Source organism: Rattus norvegicus, chromosome 1, assembly GCF_021556685.1.
Source record: "Rattus norvegicus strain SHRSP/BbbUtx chromosome 1, alternate assembly SHRSP_T2T, whole genome shotgun sequence".
Classification (NCBI taxonomy): domain Eukaryota; kingdom Metazoa; phylum Chordata; class Mammalia; order Rodentia; family Muridae; genus Rattus; species Rattus norvegicus.
The window spans coordinates 196034278-196054034 of record NC_141534.1 but is presented as its reverse complement, the minus strand read 5'-3'; positions in this window follow the sequence as shown (position 1 = coordinate 196054034).

The window sequence follows — 19757 nt, the reverse complement described above, 5'->3', positions numbered from 1 at the left end:
GTCTTCTCTGGCTGTCCCTCCCTACCCCTGTCCTGAGTGCGTCCCGGGGCCTGTGCGCCTCGCGCCCGGTGGACGCGCACCGGTGTCCTTGTGATCCTTGGCTAGTTTCGGTCTCTGGACTCCTCAACACTTATTCGTTGCCGCGTGGGGTGTCCCGGGGCTGGCAGTCCAAGGGCTGACGCCTAGGGCCCCACCTCTGCGTAAGGACTAAATCATCTTTAAACTCGGAAAGTCTAGATCTTCCCCACTCCCAAGTACGCTAATATTCAGTGACGCTGGCGTCCTGCAGTGACGTTTTTAATAACTTTTTCTCAAGGGCCTTAGGACTTCTCCCTAGGAGTTCTGGAATGCTGATCTGACGTCACAACAAAAAGAAAGTACTGTGGAAACTCACCTGCCTGCTTTGGGAAACTGAAGAACTAAGGACTGATAGGACAGCTTTGTGCTCTTGGCTTACTCTATGATATAGACACATTCGCATAGTGACTAGCCTTAAAATTTATAATCCCTGGGGTTTGTTTGGTTTTGTTTTTAATGATAAAGGTGGACTCTGATTTGGAAAATAAGGATCACACCACACCCTGCAATTTTGTTTGTGTAAGTGACAATCGACTTCTAATCCCATTACCCATCTGGTTCCCAGTGCCCTCCAGAGAGAGAATGTTCGGGGGATCCAGCTCAGGTTCTTAGCGTGCAAACTCATTCCCTCACTTCAGAACCTCCTGGAACTAATACTGAGCCCAATTTCCCAACGCAGATTCAGAGAATATCCTGGGACCTTCAAAGATACCATCTCTGGCCTCGTCCCCTCAGATTTTTATTCTGTAGCAAATACTCTGCCAGACATCGTCAAAGAGCTGATTTTTTTTTTTTTAAACTTCCAAAGACCTTCTTACTGACTCTAAAGTCTCAAAGCTTCGGTATAAATATTAACATAGCTAGCCTTCAGGGACTGACTGGCGTCACCAAACACATCTGTGTAAGCCCGAATGTGGGCTTATCATTTGATAGTCACATTGAAAGGTCTGGACTCTTAGATTCATTCACTGACCAGCGTCTGTCTTTTGCTTCTTTATACCTGAACCCACCCAGCACACGGCTAGGTCCAGGTCCAGAGTCCATCTTCAATAAAGAAATATTGATATTTTTTGAAGACTGAATACAAAGTGAAACAAAAAAATTTTGTTTGTTTTTCAAGACAAGGTTTCTTTGTGTAGCTCTAGCTGTTCTAGAACTAGCTAGCTATGTAGACCAGGCTGACCTTGAACTCACAGAGATCCACCTCTCTCTGCCTCCCAAGTACTGGGATCAAGGGGGTGTGCCACCACTGCCCAGCTGTGATTTTATTTTACTTTTTAAAGATACCATCTATCTATATATTTCTGCCTCCCAAGTACCAAGATTAAAGGTGTGCACAACCATGCACACCTATGTGCACAACTATGTCCTTTTTTTTTTAAAAGAAAGAATTATTTGACATGTGTGAGACTGCTTGTATGTATGTACACTATGTGTGTGCAATGCCTGCAGAGGTTTGACGAGCGTATTGGATGCCCTGAAACTGTAGTTAAGATATTTAGAGCTTCCTTGTAGGAACTTCCTGGTCCTCTGTAAGAGTAGCAAATGCTCTTAAATCATCTCTCTAGCACCCCCTCTTTGTCCTTGAGTTGCCCCTTCATTCCTACCATCCTTTTGTATCTTCCTAAGTATGGTTTGACTCTGTGACTCTTGTCTTTGTTCAGTCCCACCAACCTGTCCAGGCCATCCTACCCTCTCGTCTGATCCTTGCACAGCCTCCTAATGGGTTCCCAGCCTTTGAGCTTGTCTCTAAACCTCTTCCCCATAAGGCAACCAGAGAGGCCTTTTCATGCACCCACCAAGTCCACTCTCCTTGGTCTGGTGCACAAAGGAGTCTTCCTCGCTTTCCCTGGTACACACTTAAGCTGACCCTGCTGAACTGTGTGTCTTGCACACACTGCTTCCTCCACCAAGGAGGAAACCCCTCTGTCTGCTCCAACCACCATCTTCTGGGCAGCTTGGCTTTTCCCAGAATTGCCTTTGGCACACTCTCCTTCACACGTACCCCCTCCCACCACTGCTCCCTCCCCCACACTAGTCCTGTGACCATCCACATCCTGTCCCACCCTACCAATTGCTTTACACTGTAAATGCTTGTTTGTTTGATTTACTTAATGGGCTGAGTTTTTGAGAGCAGGAGCAGGATCTTGATCACCACTGTGTCCCTATCCTCCGGCACAGTGTGTGGTAAATAATAATTATTAAAAACAACAGTCGTGATGGGTAGTGCTTATTGGGGAATCACTGTCAGGTGCTATGTTTTTTACTTTACATGGGCTCGGTGGACATTTGATCTTTGTGGTGGAAGCTATGATATGCTGCTTTGATCTCCTACGCACGAGAAGTGGGTTCTACCCACTGTCGAGAATGCTGGAGAAACACTGAGGACCTGTCACATTCCTCTGTCAACAGTGCCAAAAGAACAGACTTTTTGTTGTCATTGCTGTTTTGAGATAGAGTCTCTCTATGTAGCCCCGGCTGTTCTAGAATGTGATACACAGACCATGCTGTCCTCAAACCCAGTGAGATCCGACTGCCCCTGCCTCTTGAGTGACGGGATTAAAGTTCTGTACCACCACACCCAACGAGCTAGAAATTTTTATTAAAATCTGTGTGGATGAGGAAATGGGCTTAGAAATGTTTAGTAAAGTGCTCACCATCCTGTAGACCACGTCTTCAGGGACTAGCCTCAGTGACAGAAACCACTTTGTTCAAGGCCAACCTTTCTTCCAAGACCTCCTGAATCCAATGAACCAATCCCCTGAGGGTCATTCTCCCCAGCCCCTGGATCCAAACCCCAGGATCTAATAGGCCATCCCAGCAACTCACCTTCCGGATTTGCCTACTGTTTTCTTTGAAACCATCGGATAGCTCAGCCTAGTCTCTGTGTTGTTCCTAGGAGCCCAAGTCAGGCCAGACCTAGCAAGGGAGAGACCTTCCATCCCAGGTATGTAGAAGGCTGAGGCAGGAGGATCAAAAGCTCAAGGTCTGCCAGGGTTACAGAGGGACACAAATTGGAATGATGCGCCCAGTGGGTCCTGGGCCAGGCAGCAGGCAATTTCCTTTACACAGGTGGGACAGCTTGACCTGAGAGATGTGTGCTCGAGGAGCTTTGCCTGGTGGAGGTGGGATCCGGACTTCAGCAGCAGTTGACTCGCGCTCACACTAGTAATCTGGCATTCAGCAATAAGGTAAATGAGTCAACAGCACAATCTCACTAGTCACACACACACACAAAAAAAAAAAGCTGTAATTGAGAAGCAAAGCTTTGTGTCCACGATTTTTCTCAGTGCCAAGACAATGAGCAGCAGGCAGCTACAATGAAAGATTCTAAATCAGCCCAGCAGTGACAGGTCCCAGCTGGCCTGACTCATTCTTCAGGTCACAGACAAGCGGGCTCGAGCCCAGCTATGATTTTTAAATGAAAATGTCACCCAAAAGATTTCAGTGCCTGGAATGATTTAATACACTTCTAATGGAACACGAGCTGGCATAGAGACCAGCCAGTTGTCTCAGATCTTTGCCGAACATTGATCATTTCAAATTATATTTGTTTGCCTTCGAGATGCTATCTGAGAGAATGAGCACAGGCAGCGAGGCACGCCTACTCCAGCCACTCCCTCCCAGGAGCCCCTTCTACAGTGGGCAGCCACGCAGAGGAAGGCGTGGGCAGCCGAAGAATGCGTAGGTGGGAGACAGGGCTTGAGAGAGCTGTGGCACAGGCAGCAGGTGCTGGTGAGGAGTAGGGGGAGGAGATTGCGGTCTGGTTATGCTATGGAGACTCATGATAAGTTCTATAAATACATCCTGATGGAGGTGGCAGGGAAATCAATATGGTTGAGCTGCCGCATTTCAGACTGTCGCTCTAACGTTGCATCTGTTTGTCATTAAAAGTTGACGTCTGTGCGTGCTCCAACACAGCTGCCCTGCACTCCCTGACCTCCGGCGTGGCAGGTATATCCTGTAACGAACATCTGGCCTTTAATCATAGACAATTCTGTTATGCTAGTTCACTCTCTGCATCCCCCCTCCACCGCCACCCTGCCCCCTCCCCAAATGGTAGGAACAAGGGAATAGGTGCTGTAACTGTAAACGATGGATTGGGTTTGTTTTTGTTTTTTTTTCAATAATTTATTATTTTTATTATTTAATCTTTTTCGGCTTTGTTTATTTGTACCAATTGATTGTGTTTTGTTTTCTTTGAGACAGGGTCTCACACTTTGTAGCCTTGGCTAACCTGGAGCTCTCTTTGTAGACCAGGCTAGTTTCACACTTATTGTAATGTGTTGTGGGGTATTTACCATACACTGTGCCCCTGTTCCCAGAAATAACGACTCTAAGGTTTTATTATATTTACAAACATCTTGGCCATAAGCATTGGTTTGTTCTCCCTCTATCTCTTAATTTAATATCCCACTTATTCTGAGTTCTGCCACGTGGCTGGTTACCTCTGCTTAGCTTTTATGTGTCTGCCCTCCTTCATGTGCAGGGACCAATCCTCCCAAGCTCCCTATCTGAAAATCCTTTCTGCCTCCCAGATGTCCCACCTTCTATTCTATCCTTTCCTATAGGCTGTTGTTTTTTATTGACAGGTGATGCATCCATACACTGCATAAGAGATTCTCTTTACAGAGATCCACATGCCTTGGCCTCCTGAGTGCTGAGATTGAAGTCAGTCACCATCACGTGGGAGCACAGATTTTTATGTGAATGTGTGTATATCCCGTGATAGAGGACAGGGTAGGGCATCCCTGGAGCTGGAGTCATGGACAGTTGCGAGCCATAAGAAATGCGTACCAGGAACTGAATTTGGGTCCTCTGGAATAATCACTCTCAATCACCGAGTCATCTCTCGTTCTGTTTGGTTTTGGGGAAAGGAAAAAGGAAGAAGGGAGTGAGTGTGGACAGAAGAAGGCAAGGCTTGGAGTTTAGAGGGGACAAATTAGAGACACACAATGGCATGGAGGTGACCTCCAGACAAGCTGGGACTGGCAGAAGACAACTGACTGAGCCTTTGAGGGCAGGATTGGGGGAGTGATTGGCGTTGGCTGGGAGGTTAACTATGTGAAGTGTGGTCAGCAGCTCAAGGGCAGGGAGAAGACTGCCCAGTTGGCTTTAACAGACAACACACCAATGTGGAGAGTAATGTATGCCTAAAATCTGCCGGTGGAGCTGGAAAGATGGCTTAGTGGTTGAGAGTGCTTACTGCTCTTCCAGAAGACCTGAGTTTGGTGCCCAGCACAGACACTGGAGTCTTATAAACTCCTGTAACTACAGTTCCAGGGGATCTGATCACAGGCGCGTGCGCGCACACACACACACACACACACACACACACACACACACGCACACACACACATCCTAAGAAAATAAAATCTGCTGGAGGCTGAGTCAGGAGGATGGAGAGTTCATGATGTCCACCCTAGGCAATAAGATCCTCACTTCAAAATATAACCTTCCCTCCAAAAAGCAAGACTAAGCATCTCCTTTACCAGGGGGCCTTAGATACAACATAGCCAAACCTGTTCCCCTCACCCCCATTTTCCAGCCTTAGGAACATTGAGGGAGCTGAGTGGAGATGGTGCATGCCTTTAACCCCAGAACTCAGGGAGCAGAAGCAGGTGAATTTCTGTGAGTTCAAGACCAGCTTAGTCTACAGAGCTAATTCCAAAGTAGCTAGGGCTACACAAAAGAAACCCTGTCTCTGGGGGGAAAAAGTTGAGGAAACATATTAAACATGTTAATTACTCTTCTCGTTGCTGTGACTAAATACCTCACAAAATCAATTTAAGGAAGGGTTAATCTGGCTCACGGTTTTGAGGGTAACGGTCTATGACAATGGGGAAGGCATGGCAGCCGGACAGTGAGGCAGCAGCTCAGGGCAACCTTGGCCAGGGAGCAGAGATAGGAACACTAGTATTTGCCTCCTTTCTTCTGTTCAGCCTAGGACCCCAGCCCTTGGTGCCGCTCACAGGCAGAGTGGGCCTCTCCTCCTCAGTCAATTAGAGGTGTGTTTGAATGGGAACTCTGAGTCCAGTGGAGCTGACAATGGCCACTAGCCACCTCAGATACTGTGCTAGGATCGTCAGTGTCCAAGTTATTTATCTCTCAGCAGCCCTAGGACACGTGACCGCTATTGAGCAGATTAGAGGTAGTAGGGGTAGTCGTACAACTGCTGAGAGAACTGTCGAGTATCTGCTCAGGGCTACATTCCCGAAGAGTAAAGGATTTGAAAGCAGATTAGTCTAATCCCGTGGCCTGTACATGTGCAACACACAGCTATGCGCTTCTTCTTCCGATGTGAAGCTTTACTGGGTTGGACTGTATGTCACCCAAAGTCTTGTCTACTAGCAAAGGTGTCCACATCGAATGAGGATTCACTGAATTAGGGTGGACCCCAATCCGGCCTGGCAACCTTATGAGTAGAAAGAAATGACGGCCACAGAGACAGACAGACCAATGGGAAGAGCAGCACATGATATCAGATAACCTGAATGATGCAGTGATGAACCAGGGGTTCCAATGACACTTGGCAACTATCAGTGAAGACAGAAGAAGCAAGCAGGATTCTCTCCTAGAACCTTCCAGAGAGGGAGAGGGACAGGGACAGGGAGAAGAAGAGGGACAGGGAGAGGGACAGGGAGTGGGGAGGGACAGGGACAGGGACAGGGAGAGGGACAGGGAGAGGGACAGGGAGAAGAAGAGGGACAGGGACAGGGACAGGGACAGGGAGAAGAAGAGGGAGAGGGACAGGGACAGGGAGAGGGAGAGGGAGAGAGGGAGGGAGGTACAGGGAAGAGGGGGAGGGGGAGAGGGGGGAAAGGGGGAGAGGGGGAAACGGTGTGTGTGTATGTGTGTGTGTATGTGTGTGTGTGTATGTGTGTGTATGTGTGTGTATGTATGTGTGTGTGTATGTGTGTGTGTATGTGTGTGTGTGTGTGTGTGTGTGTGTGTGTGTGTGTGTGTGTGTTAGCCTTGCTGACTCATCCATTTTAGATTTCTGGCCTCCTGTACTGTGAAGTCAATCACTTTAAGCCCTGAGACCCGTCAGTCATTTATTAGGGTGACCCTAGAAAATAAAGACAGCAGACAGCCACACCATGAATCTTTATTGCTGGACTTCGGAGTGACACTCAGAACTATCACTTCTGTCCTCACAGAGGAGTCCCTTTTAAGCACAAGCACACATTGTTCCTTATTAGGCATGGAAATCCACCAAGGAAGATCTGCCCAGCACTGAGGTTGCAGGCACCCCACTGACACGCCTTACCTTTTATATGAGTCCTGGGAGTGTAAAGTCAGTTCCTATGCATGCACAGCAAGTACCTCACCCACCGAGCCTTCTCCCCGCCCCCACTGCACTACATCTGAGCTCTTAACAGTATCCCTGTGAGATATTGCATTGGCCATACGCATCTTCCTCATCTCGCAGGCAAAAGCAGACAGAAACAACGCTCCTGGCTGCTCTCCACTTAGCTCTTTAGAAACGCAGCACTTTAATATGGTTACGAGTGCTTTGATTTTCTTCCGTCACAGGGACTTAAACCTTAGTCAGTCTTCAACTGTCACCCTGACTAAACATAAATGAATGGACATTTTTACCAGTTCTGCCCTCAAACCCAGTAATTAGTGATAGGATTATCACTATATAGAAAGGGAGTGGGAAATATACAGCTACTCAGCAGGCTTTGTGACTCTGAGGATGACTGGACTGTGGACTCGGCTCCTGACCAGCGCTCACTCCCTAAGGCTGCTGTAATGGAACCTCGCAAGCTGGCATTTGAGAACTGGAGAAAGACGCTGCCCCGCCGCTCTGAAGGACAGAAGTCCAGGACCAAATCATTCAAAGCAGGGGCCAAGAGCACTGACTCTTCCAGGGGGCATGGGTTTGATTTCCAGCACCCACATACAGACTCACAGCTATCTGTAACTCCAGTCCAGGGAATCTGACACCTTTTTTTTTTCTTCTTTCTTTTTGGAGCTGGGAACCGTACCCAGGGCCTTGCGCTTGCTAGGCAAGCACCCTACCACTGAGCTAAATCCCCAACCCCCTGACACCTTTTTTGTTTTTTGTTTTTTTCTTAATTTTGTGGGCACCAAGCATACATGTGGTGCACATACATATGTGCAAGCAAAACATTCATACACATAAAAAAAATCCTTAAAAAGAATGTTCTAAAAAACTCAAGTTGCGGGGTTGGGGATTTAGCTCAGTGGTAGAGCGCTTGCCTAGCAAGCACAAGGCCCTGGGTTCGGTCCCCAGCTCCGGAAAAAAAAAGAAAAGAAAAGAAAAGAAAAGAAAAGAAAAGAAAAGAAAAAAAACAAGTTGTGTGTGGCGGCACAGGCCTTTAATCCCAGCACTCAGAAGGTACAAGCAGGTGGGGCTTGCTGGGGGTGTGTGTGTCACTGGGCGTACCTGCTGCCTGTGGATCCGGATGTAAGGCTCTCAACTACGGCCCCAGCACCTTGAACTCTGAGTTCGAGGCCAACCTGGTCTATACAGTGAGTTTCAGGACAACCAGAGCTGCATAGTAAGACTCTGTCTAAGGGGGAAAAAGGTCAAAGTATCCGGCAGGTTGGTCACTTCTAAGGGCCAAGGAGGTGAAAACTTGTTCTGTGCCTTTCTTCTCGCTAGGTATCTTATACTCTATTCTAGTGCTGTGAAAAGTCACCATGACCAAGGCAACTCTTGTAAAAGAAAGTGTTTAACCGGGGGCTTTCTTTTTTAACAGTTTCAGAGGGTTAGTCTGTTGTCATCATGGTGCAAAGCAGACAAGCATGGTGTTGGGGCAGAGGTGAGAGCACGCACACAAAACCAGGCCAAGTTGACATCTGGTGTTTGACCTTCACCTTGCTTTTGAGACAAAGTTTCTCCTCCATTGGCTGGACTGGCTGCCCAGCAAGTTCTGAAGAATCTTCTGGCTCCATCGCCCCAGCACTGTGATTATAGCCATTGGCTCCTCTGGTGTTTTACACAGGGCCTAGGGATTGGCTTTCATTCTCCTCAGCCATCTCCCTGACCTCCACTTCATTCTTCCCCTCTTAACAACCTCCCCGTGAAACGTTCTGTATTGGCCACACATATCGTCCTCACCCCTGCCGGCACTTGTAATCTCTGTTTATTTAACTGCACAATGGTTGGTAGACATTTCAAGTCTTCTGCGCTGTCTATTCCTATGTGATAGGTTATTTCTCTGCCGGTGAAATGAGCCAATTTAAACCAGATTAGAGTGTATTACATGTGGGTTTATTGGGAAGCTGCTCTCAGGTTGAGTTCACTGCACCCAGCCAGGGAAGTCAGCATGGGAAGAGTGAGAGCAGAGAAAGAAGGAAAGAGAAGGAGAAGAAGACAGAGAGAAGGAGAGCCCAAAGTCTCTGGATCATAGAGGGAAGAACCTCTGGGGGAAGTTCAAGGGGTGGGGGCAGGGTATGCCAGGAATGCTGGGAGACTCTGGAGGCCAGGTCTGCTTTGATTCACGTAAAATATGCACCTCAGTCCCTTCTCCCCAGGTCTGAAACCAAGCACTATTGAGTGATAGTTTGTTTTGTTTTGTTTTGTTTTGTTTTTTGTTTTGTTTTGTTTTGTTTTTGGTGGTACACCCTTTAATTCGAACACTCGGGAGGGAGAGGCAGGCAGACCTCTGTGAGTTTTAAGCCAGCCTAGTCTACAGAGTGCGTTCTAGGATAGCCAGGGCTATACAAGGAAACTGAAAAACAGAAGTTCTTTCTAGTTACACAATAACCAAGGATATCAGATTTGTAAATCTCTTACTACTCTGTTTTATGCATCTTTCTGCTAAGTAAAAATATCCAACTCTTGGAAGTTCTCAATAACATCTCATGAAGTTGGTGCCTCAGAAACATCTCTGAAGCCAGGTGTAGTGGCACATGCCTTTAATCCTAAAACTTGGAGTGCAGAGGCAGAAGGATCAGGAGTTCCAGTCCAGTCTGGGCTATATAATAACCTTTGGGTTCTGTACATAAGATATCAATAAAACATCAATGTTTAAACTTAGATCCTATCCCATGGTAACCCATTATGTGTATGCAGGCATTCCAGGAGCCAAAACACTTCAGGGCATCTCAGAGACAGATGCTCAAACTGTCAGCTTCATCGTCAGTCAGGTTACAGTGAGCATTGTGTATGGATGGTGGCTAGACTGGCCACTCGAGTGATAGTTTTTTGCATGACTGTGCAAACCAGACCAATCGACACCTGGAAGTACGAGTGCTTTGTCGTCTGGACGATGCATTTTAAATTTCCAGGTATTTTGCTAAATCCCTCAGAAGATCAGGGAAGGTCAGCTTTGTGCAGACAGAAAAACTGAAGCAAGTCTCTGACTTGCTGGACCGTGCAAGCTAAGGGTCTGATCTGGGCTGAGCGGCTGCCTTCCCCAGTGCTCGAATTTGCTTTGCCGCTCTGCCCAGTGCTATTGGCTGGCTTTTCCCTTTTGGATTCCTTTACTGTGAACAGTCTGTCCCTACGCTGCCTGTTTTTCTTTTAGGATTGAGAGGAAATGAAAGGGATTTTTACAGATGCAAAATAGGGAAGAGAACGAGGCCACTAGATAGCTGAGGAGCTCACAAAGCTCCTGAAAGGCAGCCCGAGGCGTCCCACCCCTGTTCCAGTTGCCTGGGATTTCTTTCCCCTCCTGCCCAACCAACAGCCAGCTCTAGAACTGTGGGGGGAAAGCCTGGAAATTAAATTCTGGCTTTGGCATGGCAAATTCAAGCTTGGAACTGAATTGTCTGAGAAAACACCAGGCCCTCTCTCCAAGCCTGGTTTATCTCTGGGGCGCTGATAGCAGTTGGGTAGGAGGTAGAAGGAAAGGTGGTCGGATGTGTTTTAACAGGCTTGGAAGAGAGCTGAAGACCAAAAAGGAGCCACTTGTGTCATGCAGGGCAGGTCTGACAGCAGAGCCAAGGATGTCTCCCTGGGCCACAGCATTCCTTTGCGGTTTCCTTTCCTCTACATTCCTCTAGTTAGGGCCGGGCTAAGTGCAAACCCTCTGTGACCGACATTCCTCTCCCTAGGTTGTCTGTAGGATGGGGATAGCATCAGTACTGTTCTGTTGGCCTCTCTGCTGAGCCAGGTAGGATTCAAACAGGTATCGGTGTCTCCTCCTCTTCTTTCCTTTCCAGAAGAGGGGTACAGTTGCTACCCCTTTGTCTTATTCTCTAGTGATTGACCCAATACCTTAATGATCCCTGAACTACAACAAGACTGTACAAGGCGCTGTGCCTTTCAAGATGGTGCACTCTAGCTGATTAACTTGGTTGTGCCACTAGAGCTCGGGCATTTGGGCAAATGTTATTCTGGGTGTTTCTGTAAGGATTTCTTGTTTGGTTGGTTTCGGGAGGAAATTAGCATTTAAATACATGCAGGCTTTAGGACAGAAGATGTAGCTCTGTGGAACTTGCCTAGCGTGTACAAGGTCCTGGGCTAATCCTTAGCATTACCATATAAAGCAAAGCAGATTGCCTCCCATAACATAGATAGGCTCCACTCCGTCCACTGAAAGCCTTGGGAGAATACAGACTGACCTCTCTGAGCAGGAGGCCAGGCTTCTGCTAGCAAACTGCCTTTGCTTCCCTGGGTCTTCGCCTCACTGTGCCCTACACTGTAAATTCCATAAAAGCTCTCCAGCCCTCCCTCCCTCTTTCCTTCTCCCCCTCCTTCCTCTGCTTCTCTGGGAAATCTTGACTAACTGCAAATGAGTTGTTTGCAGGGATCATCAGAGTCCATAACGAGTTTTAGGGGGAAAGTGCAGGCTCACACAGCTCCAAAAGAGCTAGGACCTGCCGTCTGGCGCCCAGCACAACACACTGCTTTTAGAGACACGTGATAGTGAAAAGCAGAGACAGGGGATTGACTCAGAGTGACTGTGCTGGGAAGAGGGGGGCTTCAGGGGGTTCATGAGCTGGAGTTCATCTTCTGGGTACTGACGAGAAGCTTAGGGTTAAATAGAGGAAGGATGGGGGAGGAGATGGGAGTGGGAGAGATTTCTGTACTTAGGCAATCCTGGTCAAGGTTTAGTCTGGTTGATCATTGTGTCAGTTACCGCAAGGTGGTCTGAAGAAGTCCTTGTCATGCCTTGGGGGACTTGAGGGGCACAGTCTGGTTCTCAGTAGTGGTCACTTCTGCTTCAGGGTACAGACTCAAGGATAGGTGCTCTCATCTGGGGAAGGGAAGATCTTTCCTGTGGAATGTGTTCTTTCTGGAATCTAAGGTGACTGCAGGTTTAGAACAATGATTTATCGGCCTGGAAGAAGAATGAAATACGTTCGACAGACCCTCCTGGAGAGATCAACATGCTGACCTATAGAGACAAGTAGGAGGCACACAGTAAGGAAGACAGGCTTAAAATAGAGGCACAGACACCAAGTTTTGTTAGTGTGGGTGTGTGTGTGTGTGTGTGTGTGTGTGTGTGTGTGTGTGTGTGTATGTGTTTGTGTGTGTGTGTGTGTGTGTGTGTGTGTGTGTGAGAATGCCTGGTGCCGAGGGAAGCCAGAAGAGGGTGTGGGAACCCCAGGGACTGGAGTTATAGACATTTATAAGTATCCATGTCAGTGCTGGGAACTGAACCTGGATCACGTGCAAGAACACCAGTGCTCTTAACACTGAGCCACCTTCCAGCTCCTGAGATACCGTGCTTTTATCCTGCATTTAGCTGTGCTGCAGGCCCAAGTAAGAAATCTGTCTGTCTGTCTATCTTCTATCTATCTATCTATCTATCTATCTATCTATCTATCTATCTATCTATCTATCTATCTATCTATAAAAAACAGTTTCTGGGTGCCCGTTTCAGTGTCAGGATTAGGGATGCCAATAGGAAAGACCTCCACTCAGGGAGGCCCTGAGAAGGAGGTAGAAACGAGTAGGGTCTGAATCCAAGTCAAGTTTGAACAGGTTGGGGAAGAAGAAAGGGTCTTCTGAGTGGGAAACACAGTCTCAGGAGCAAATGTGTAGACCCATGTTTAGGAAGGAGCTGGCAGTCATGCTTCCATGGGTAGCTGCCAGGGCTACAGCTAGACTCTCCCTACTTTACTCCCGGTAGGCGTGTGTGTCTAACGTATGTCTCCATCATTAGGATATAATTGGGGGTCCTTTGCATGTGTGTATCCCTGTGGCTAACCTCAGTCCACTCTTAGCAGAAGCCAATGTGGAATAACTTATGAAATTAATGAATTCAAGGCACAATTCATCCCTTACCCTGTTCCCAAAAGTGTCAGGACTCTGGTGATGATGGTTGTGAGCACTGCTTTGTCCTGAGTACTTTATGTTCCAAAATACACACTTGTAAACGATCCAGACGGTACATAAAACTACAGAACAGACATTGGCGGTTCCTCTGGCCAGCGAAGAGAGGTCGCAGGAGTAAATCACCTCAGCTGTGAAGTCGTGATCATTTATCGCTGTGTTGCTTATCGGGTTTCTCCCTTGCCCTTGAACAAACACCCTCACATTCGTCAAACATCCGAGTGCACCAGTCAGGGTGTTGGGTCTAAATACCAGCAGACAGACAGCATAGGGCAGCTGTGCCCTCTGGGTGTGTCCCCAGCGAGGAGAGAATTTTCTAGCATCTAAGCTTTTAAGGGCTTTGTCCTTTCTAGTCCACCTCTGGGCTGTTGGACACACACTCTTGTGCTAAGCTTGAAAACAGTTCTTTAAAAAAGTTAGTTTCTTCTCCAAATTGTGCTGAACGCAAACAAAGAGCATGTCTCCAAAGCCATTCCCTGTCTTCTAGAAAAATTGGGTGAGACATGCAAAGAGCCTGTTTTCATGGCTTCTGTCTGGAAATCCACCCTCCATCAATGAGCTGTTTTTGTTTGTTGTTTGTTTCTGAAGATCACATTCTTCTACTGGGAGCAGCGATTCACCCAGACTGGCCAAACTGGTTCAGTGTGATACGAAGAAGCGTTGATTTCAGCAAGTAAGAAAGAACCACAAAAGCACGCACTCTTTCCCTTCTTAATGCTTTGTGTGAATGACCTTATTGTATAAGCAGCATAGATAAGCCACCATTATTTGAAAATGTATTTTTAAATGTAAACAAATGTGTAGCAGAAACATTTCAGATATGTCCTTTCCTCTTTATATTTTTAGTTTTAGAGTTTAAATGTCTTTATTACAGTTTTCCTGCACATGCATGTGCACGACTGCGTGTATGGCTTGACTTGTAGGCAGACACCAGAGGACAACTCTGCAAGACTCAGTTCTCTCTTTACTGTGTGGATCCCAGCAATTGGATCAGCCAGGTTTGGAGCACGCGTCTTTACCCAGTGAGCCATCTCACCAGTCCACCTTTTAAAGTTTTTTGGGGACAGAGTTTCACTATGTAGTCCAAGGCTGGTCTAGAACTGGACAATTAGCATCATTTGGCCTTGAATTTATCATCTTCCTGACACTGCTTCTTCAGTGCCGGGATTACAGGCATAGCCACCACAACCAACTTCATCCAACAAGCTTTGTCCCGGCCTTTCTCTCCTTTTATCTGTTTGTTTGTTTGTTTATTGGGTGCTGAGGGTGAAATCGGAGGCCTTTGTGTGTTAGGGCAGTGTTCCAGGGCTAAGCTCCACCCACAGCTCCTTTCTTCGAATTCTGTAGAATTGATCTTATTGGATTCGTGCCTGGAGTTTACCCTCCTCTGAGGAAAACCCATTAGAATTTCCTAAAGTTTTTCTGATTAATTTTATTTAAGACCCTCTCATTCCCCATCCAACTGTCTTGTCTTATTTTTGGCTATAGGATGACAATTCTCACACAGGAGCAGGGGTGTCTGCCTTATCTGTAACCCATGTAACCCTCTGAATGAGGCCTGCTGGCTCCCTGTTGCGAGTAATTTTAAAAATCCACGTCGGCTCTGGCCAGGCTCTGGAATGGGTAGCTGCCCGTTCCTCCTTGCCCGATGCTGAAAACGGCCATCTGGCCCTGGTTCTTGTGGCTGACTGGCTAAGCCGCCCAAACCGTCCTTCTTGAGAACGCCTGGAGCCGATGCTGGTGTTCAACAGACTGACCACCCGCCAGTTGGGTACACCCACCACCAATGACCGCTCCACTGTTTTGTCCTCTCTCTTGCCCACCTGAATCATCTCAAGTGGAAAACACCAGACGGCCTTAATATTTAATACCAGCCAGATTTGTATCAGTAAATCTCCAACCCCAATATGCCCGTGCAAAGAACACACGACTCAGTTGTAATATTTATAAGCAGTACGTCTAGACTGGGCAGATACAACACCGCACTGCTCTATTTCCCAACTGTGAGATCCCTTGCTACTCCTGGCTACTCCAGGTCCTGTGGTTCTGCTCCATCTCCCGCCTCCTCTTCCTCCATCTTCCTCTTTCTCTGTCCCTCTCTCTTGTCTCTGCTTTCTCCTCCCTGTCTCTCCTTCTCTAAAACTTCCAGCCCCACCTTTCCCTTCCGTTGCCCAATCATAGGCTCTAGCCAGTGTTTGACCAGTTAAAATGGGGAGAAGATTCACGGGGAGTCGCCTGAGTACCATGATCCGCATCACAGGCAGCCCCTCTTCAGGAAGCAGAATTAGCATCAAACTGCAAACAGCAGCAGGGCGATCCACAGCAGCTCCCAAGTGGAAGTCTACGCACAGCAAGGGCGTGAGAGCATTTGCTAGTCAGTGGCAAGGGACTCTGGTGCCCATGGAAGGCAGGCTGATGGGTTCAGTGCGGAAGAAGAAAGCAACCATTTAGGTTTTTTTCTCATTTGCATAAAGGTCCTGTCTGCTCACGATTGTCATCCAAGTAGGACAGGAGGACGCTCAGGACAGGAGGATGCTCAGCCAGGTGTTACTGGCTGTATGATTTCTTTCTATCCAATATACATGGGCATATTGGGGTTGGAGAGTTACTGATACAAATCTGGCTGGTATTAAATATTAAGGTACACAGGAAATGGATATCATTATTGTGTTTGGCTAGTAGAGAACACAGACTCAGGGAGGTTAAGGAAATTACTGAAGGGGCTGGTTGGCTCAGTGGTTAAGAGCACATGTGGACGACCTGGGTTTGGTCCCTAGCACCGGCATGGTGGCTCACAACTACCCTTAACTCTAGTTCCAAGAGATCTGGTGCCCTGTTCTGACTTCCAAGACCACACGGTATACACAGTCTATACTTCCAGAACACAGAGTATATATACGTACACGAAACATATGTAAATATATATATAGATCTTTAAAGAAGAAAATTACCCGATGCCACACAGTTGGTCAGAGGAGAACCAGAGCTTCCACTTGAAGGCTTAGCTCTCACCCAACAGGGCACGAGCCAGAAAGAGTCAAAGCATGGTTCAGAGCAAAAGGCAGCAGAACGTGGTGATGGATGGCATGGCTTCTGCCGTGAGACCGTTAGATAATTAGCTCTGTTTGTTATCATGTGATAGCTCATGCCAAACACAAGTTTGCTAAGTACGACTTCCTGAGAAGAACAGTGCAGATCAGCGTTTATACCAAAGTATGGCAATAGTGAGAACTTCTGTGAAGCTTTGGGGGTTTTTAAGGATTTTTTTGCTTGTGTCTATGTGTGTATGGTTGTGTGTATGTGCTTATGAAGGCAGGTGTCTATAAAGGCCAGAAGATGACATCAGATCCTCTGGAACTAATGGTTGTGAGCTGATGAGCATGGGTGCTAGGAACTGAACTCAGACCCCTCTGTAACAGCAGCAAATGCTCTTAAGTGCTGAGACATCTTTCCCAGACCACCATGGGGCTCCCTGTGCACCACACAAAACTTCTTCTTCTTCCTCCTCCTCCTCTCTCACCTCCTCTTCCTCCTTCTCCTCTTCCACCTCCTCCTCCTCCCCTCATCCATTTCCCCTGGGAATTAAACCCAAAGTCTCTAACTCTTGCCCAAATCATGTCTTCTAAGATCTTATTCCTTATAGGACTTACTGAATCCTGACAAGAAGCCCCAAAGGGAGGCTATTATAACGGCTACTTCTGTGATTAGGAAACTGGGGTATAGAGCATTAAAAGAGCTCTCCCCAGTCACACAGAAGGGGTTGTAATTTCAGGTAGACTGGCCACAGGGCATGGGTCCTGAACTCCAGGCTATGCAGCTCACAGAGGCTTCCTGCCATGTTAAGGCTGTCCTCAGCAAAGCAAGCCATTTCCCTGAAGAATATGCTTTTGTCTTAAGTCTCCCAATAAACATGGTTGGTGTCGTGGTTGGAATAAGAATGGCCCCCATAGGCTCAAGTATTTGAATACCAAGAAGTGGCACTATCTGAAAAGTTTAGGGGGTGTGGTCTAGTTGAAATGGATGTGGTCTTGTTGGCAGAAGTGTGTCACCGGGGGCGGGCTTTTTAGTTTTCAAGAGCCCATGCTTTCTCTTCTCCTCACACCCAATGGCTGCAGATCAGAATGTAGCTCTCAATGTCTACTCCAGCAATCCATGACTGCCACCATGCTCCCATCATGGCTGATAATGGACTAACTCTCTGGAATCATAGACAAGCCCCCAAGTAGCAATTAAATGCTTTCTCTTCTTAGAGCCTCCTTGGTCACGGTGTCTCCTCACAGCAATAGAACGGTGACTAAGAGTTAGCACGGTGTATAACTGGCTGTGGAGCATGTAATCTAATCGAGACAGCAGCACACTCGGACTTCACTGTATTCAGGGGGAACTCCAGTCTGCTGGGACATGATTATTGGTGTCCTGAGCTGCACAGCCAGTGTCCTTTGCCCAGACACTACTCTCTGAAGTGCTCAGGAGGCTCTAGGAGTTTGAGGAGTTGTTTGATGATAGGTCCCTGAGGAGATGTGTCTTAGGTTTCCAGCGAAGTCTTCATTATGCAGATGTGGCCTTTCAGTGCCAAATAAAGCAGCTTTGCTCAGTTCAGATGCCTGTGGAGGTCGGTTTGTAGAGATGGCTATTGCAGAAACAGTGGAGAAGTGGTCATTATTTCTGATAAGCTAGGTGACCTTCGGGAACGGAGACCACAGCATCCCAAAGAGCCATGTGTTACCCTGTGAGCGCCATACTGCAGGGGAGGATGCTTCTGTGTATCTTGGATCCAAGAATGTCTTAGGCCTGCCCTCCATTTCTGTGTCAGGTTAGCCACACACTCCCTGAAGCCACATGCAATTTCACTCATATTGCAGGTCCTTCAAGGCTTCTCCAGTGCTTGAACAGAGTCCAAGAGCTGGCTGAAACGAGCAAGGTTAACTCAGTGTCATCCCAGCTGTCCTTGCCAGCTCTCCTCTCAGCTCCCATCCTCCAGTCCTGCCTATGACACCTAAGCTTCCCACAACACCTTCTGCGGTCCCCTTTCTGCTTGACATGTACTTCTCCCCTTTTCCCCATCTTTTCCTTCAAGGGTCTTCTTGGAGACACTGTCTCCATGTCCCTAGGAGAGGGCTCATCCCTACCCATAATGCCATGGGCACTTCTATTGCATATCAATTATTTGGATGCCTGCCTTTCTCTCCATACTGAAAATCTGTTCATTCGCCCTTGCTTTCTTCCTGTGGCCTCACCACCTGGCACCATACCTAGGAACATTGGCAATACCGGGTAGGTTGTATAACCTGACCACACCTGCCATTTCATCTCTCCATGACTTTTTATGACCAGAGTCCAGGGTTAAAGTCCCTCTATTTTGGAACTGTGAATCCTACCTCTCTCTTTTCTAGAATAGGACTGGACCCTTGGAAACCAACCTGGACTATGATGACCCAAGAACAGATGCCCTAAGCCGTACTCTTAGGAATTCCAGCAAAGATAATCAAGAACTGTCAGGAGGGAGAGGCAAGGGATCAAGGTCAGGGGCAAGGAGTTGAGTAACGTGAGGAGAAGACGCCAGGAGAGAGGACTCAGACAACACAGAGCTGCCTTGCTTTCTGGGATGCCCTTGTCTTAGGGACGTCCAGTTGGGACCTTGCGCTGCTCTTGGTTTCTGAGACCAGTTGCTTGGTAGATGCCAGTCTGCAAAACTGATCATCGCTCTTGGTATCCACCCTTGCTGAACCCTTTCACACTGAATAAAGTTGGTCTGTGCTGGGATGAAGGCAATACTGGCTGTAATCTCAGCTCTTGTGGGGATGGAGACAGACGATGAGAAGTTCAAGGCCAGCCTGGGCTATATAGTGTGTGGGAACAGGTTTGAGGATGGGGAAGGGGTGGGAGGTGATAGTGGCATGACAAATCCTAGGAAATCAGCCTCCAAAAGATCAGCATCAAGGTGCAGGTCTGAGTTTATTGTACAGCCCATAAACTTATAGACAGCGTTTGAGTCCATCCAAAGCCCCTAAATCCTTGGCCAGTCGCCTCTCACCACATCGTGCTCCGATGAAAACCCAGCCTAATGAAGTAAGTCAGGAGTGGGGCGTATTGTCACCCATGAGGACTTAGGTGGGGGTGGGGGAGTCCGCCACTGCCCTAGCATGTTCCTTTCTGCTGTCTTCATTTGAAGGCCAGGCCTGATTCAGAAAAGAAGGCCATAAGGCACCAGCTCCAGGAACAGACCATAAAATCCACAAACAAGTTCATAAAACCCCTCCCAAAGAACAGCCTGGGGATAACAACAGAAATGGGGAAATATCTCAGGATGAGCCGTCTGTGCTGGGCAGCCCTAATTTTTTTTTAAGATTTATTTATTTTATAGGAGCACACTGTAGCTGTCTTCAGACACACCAGAAAAGGGCATCAGATCTCACTA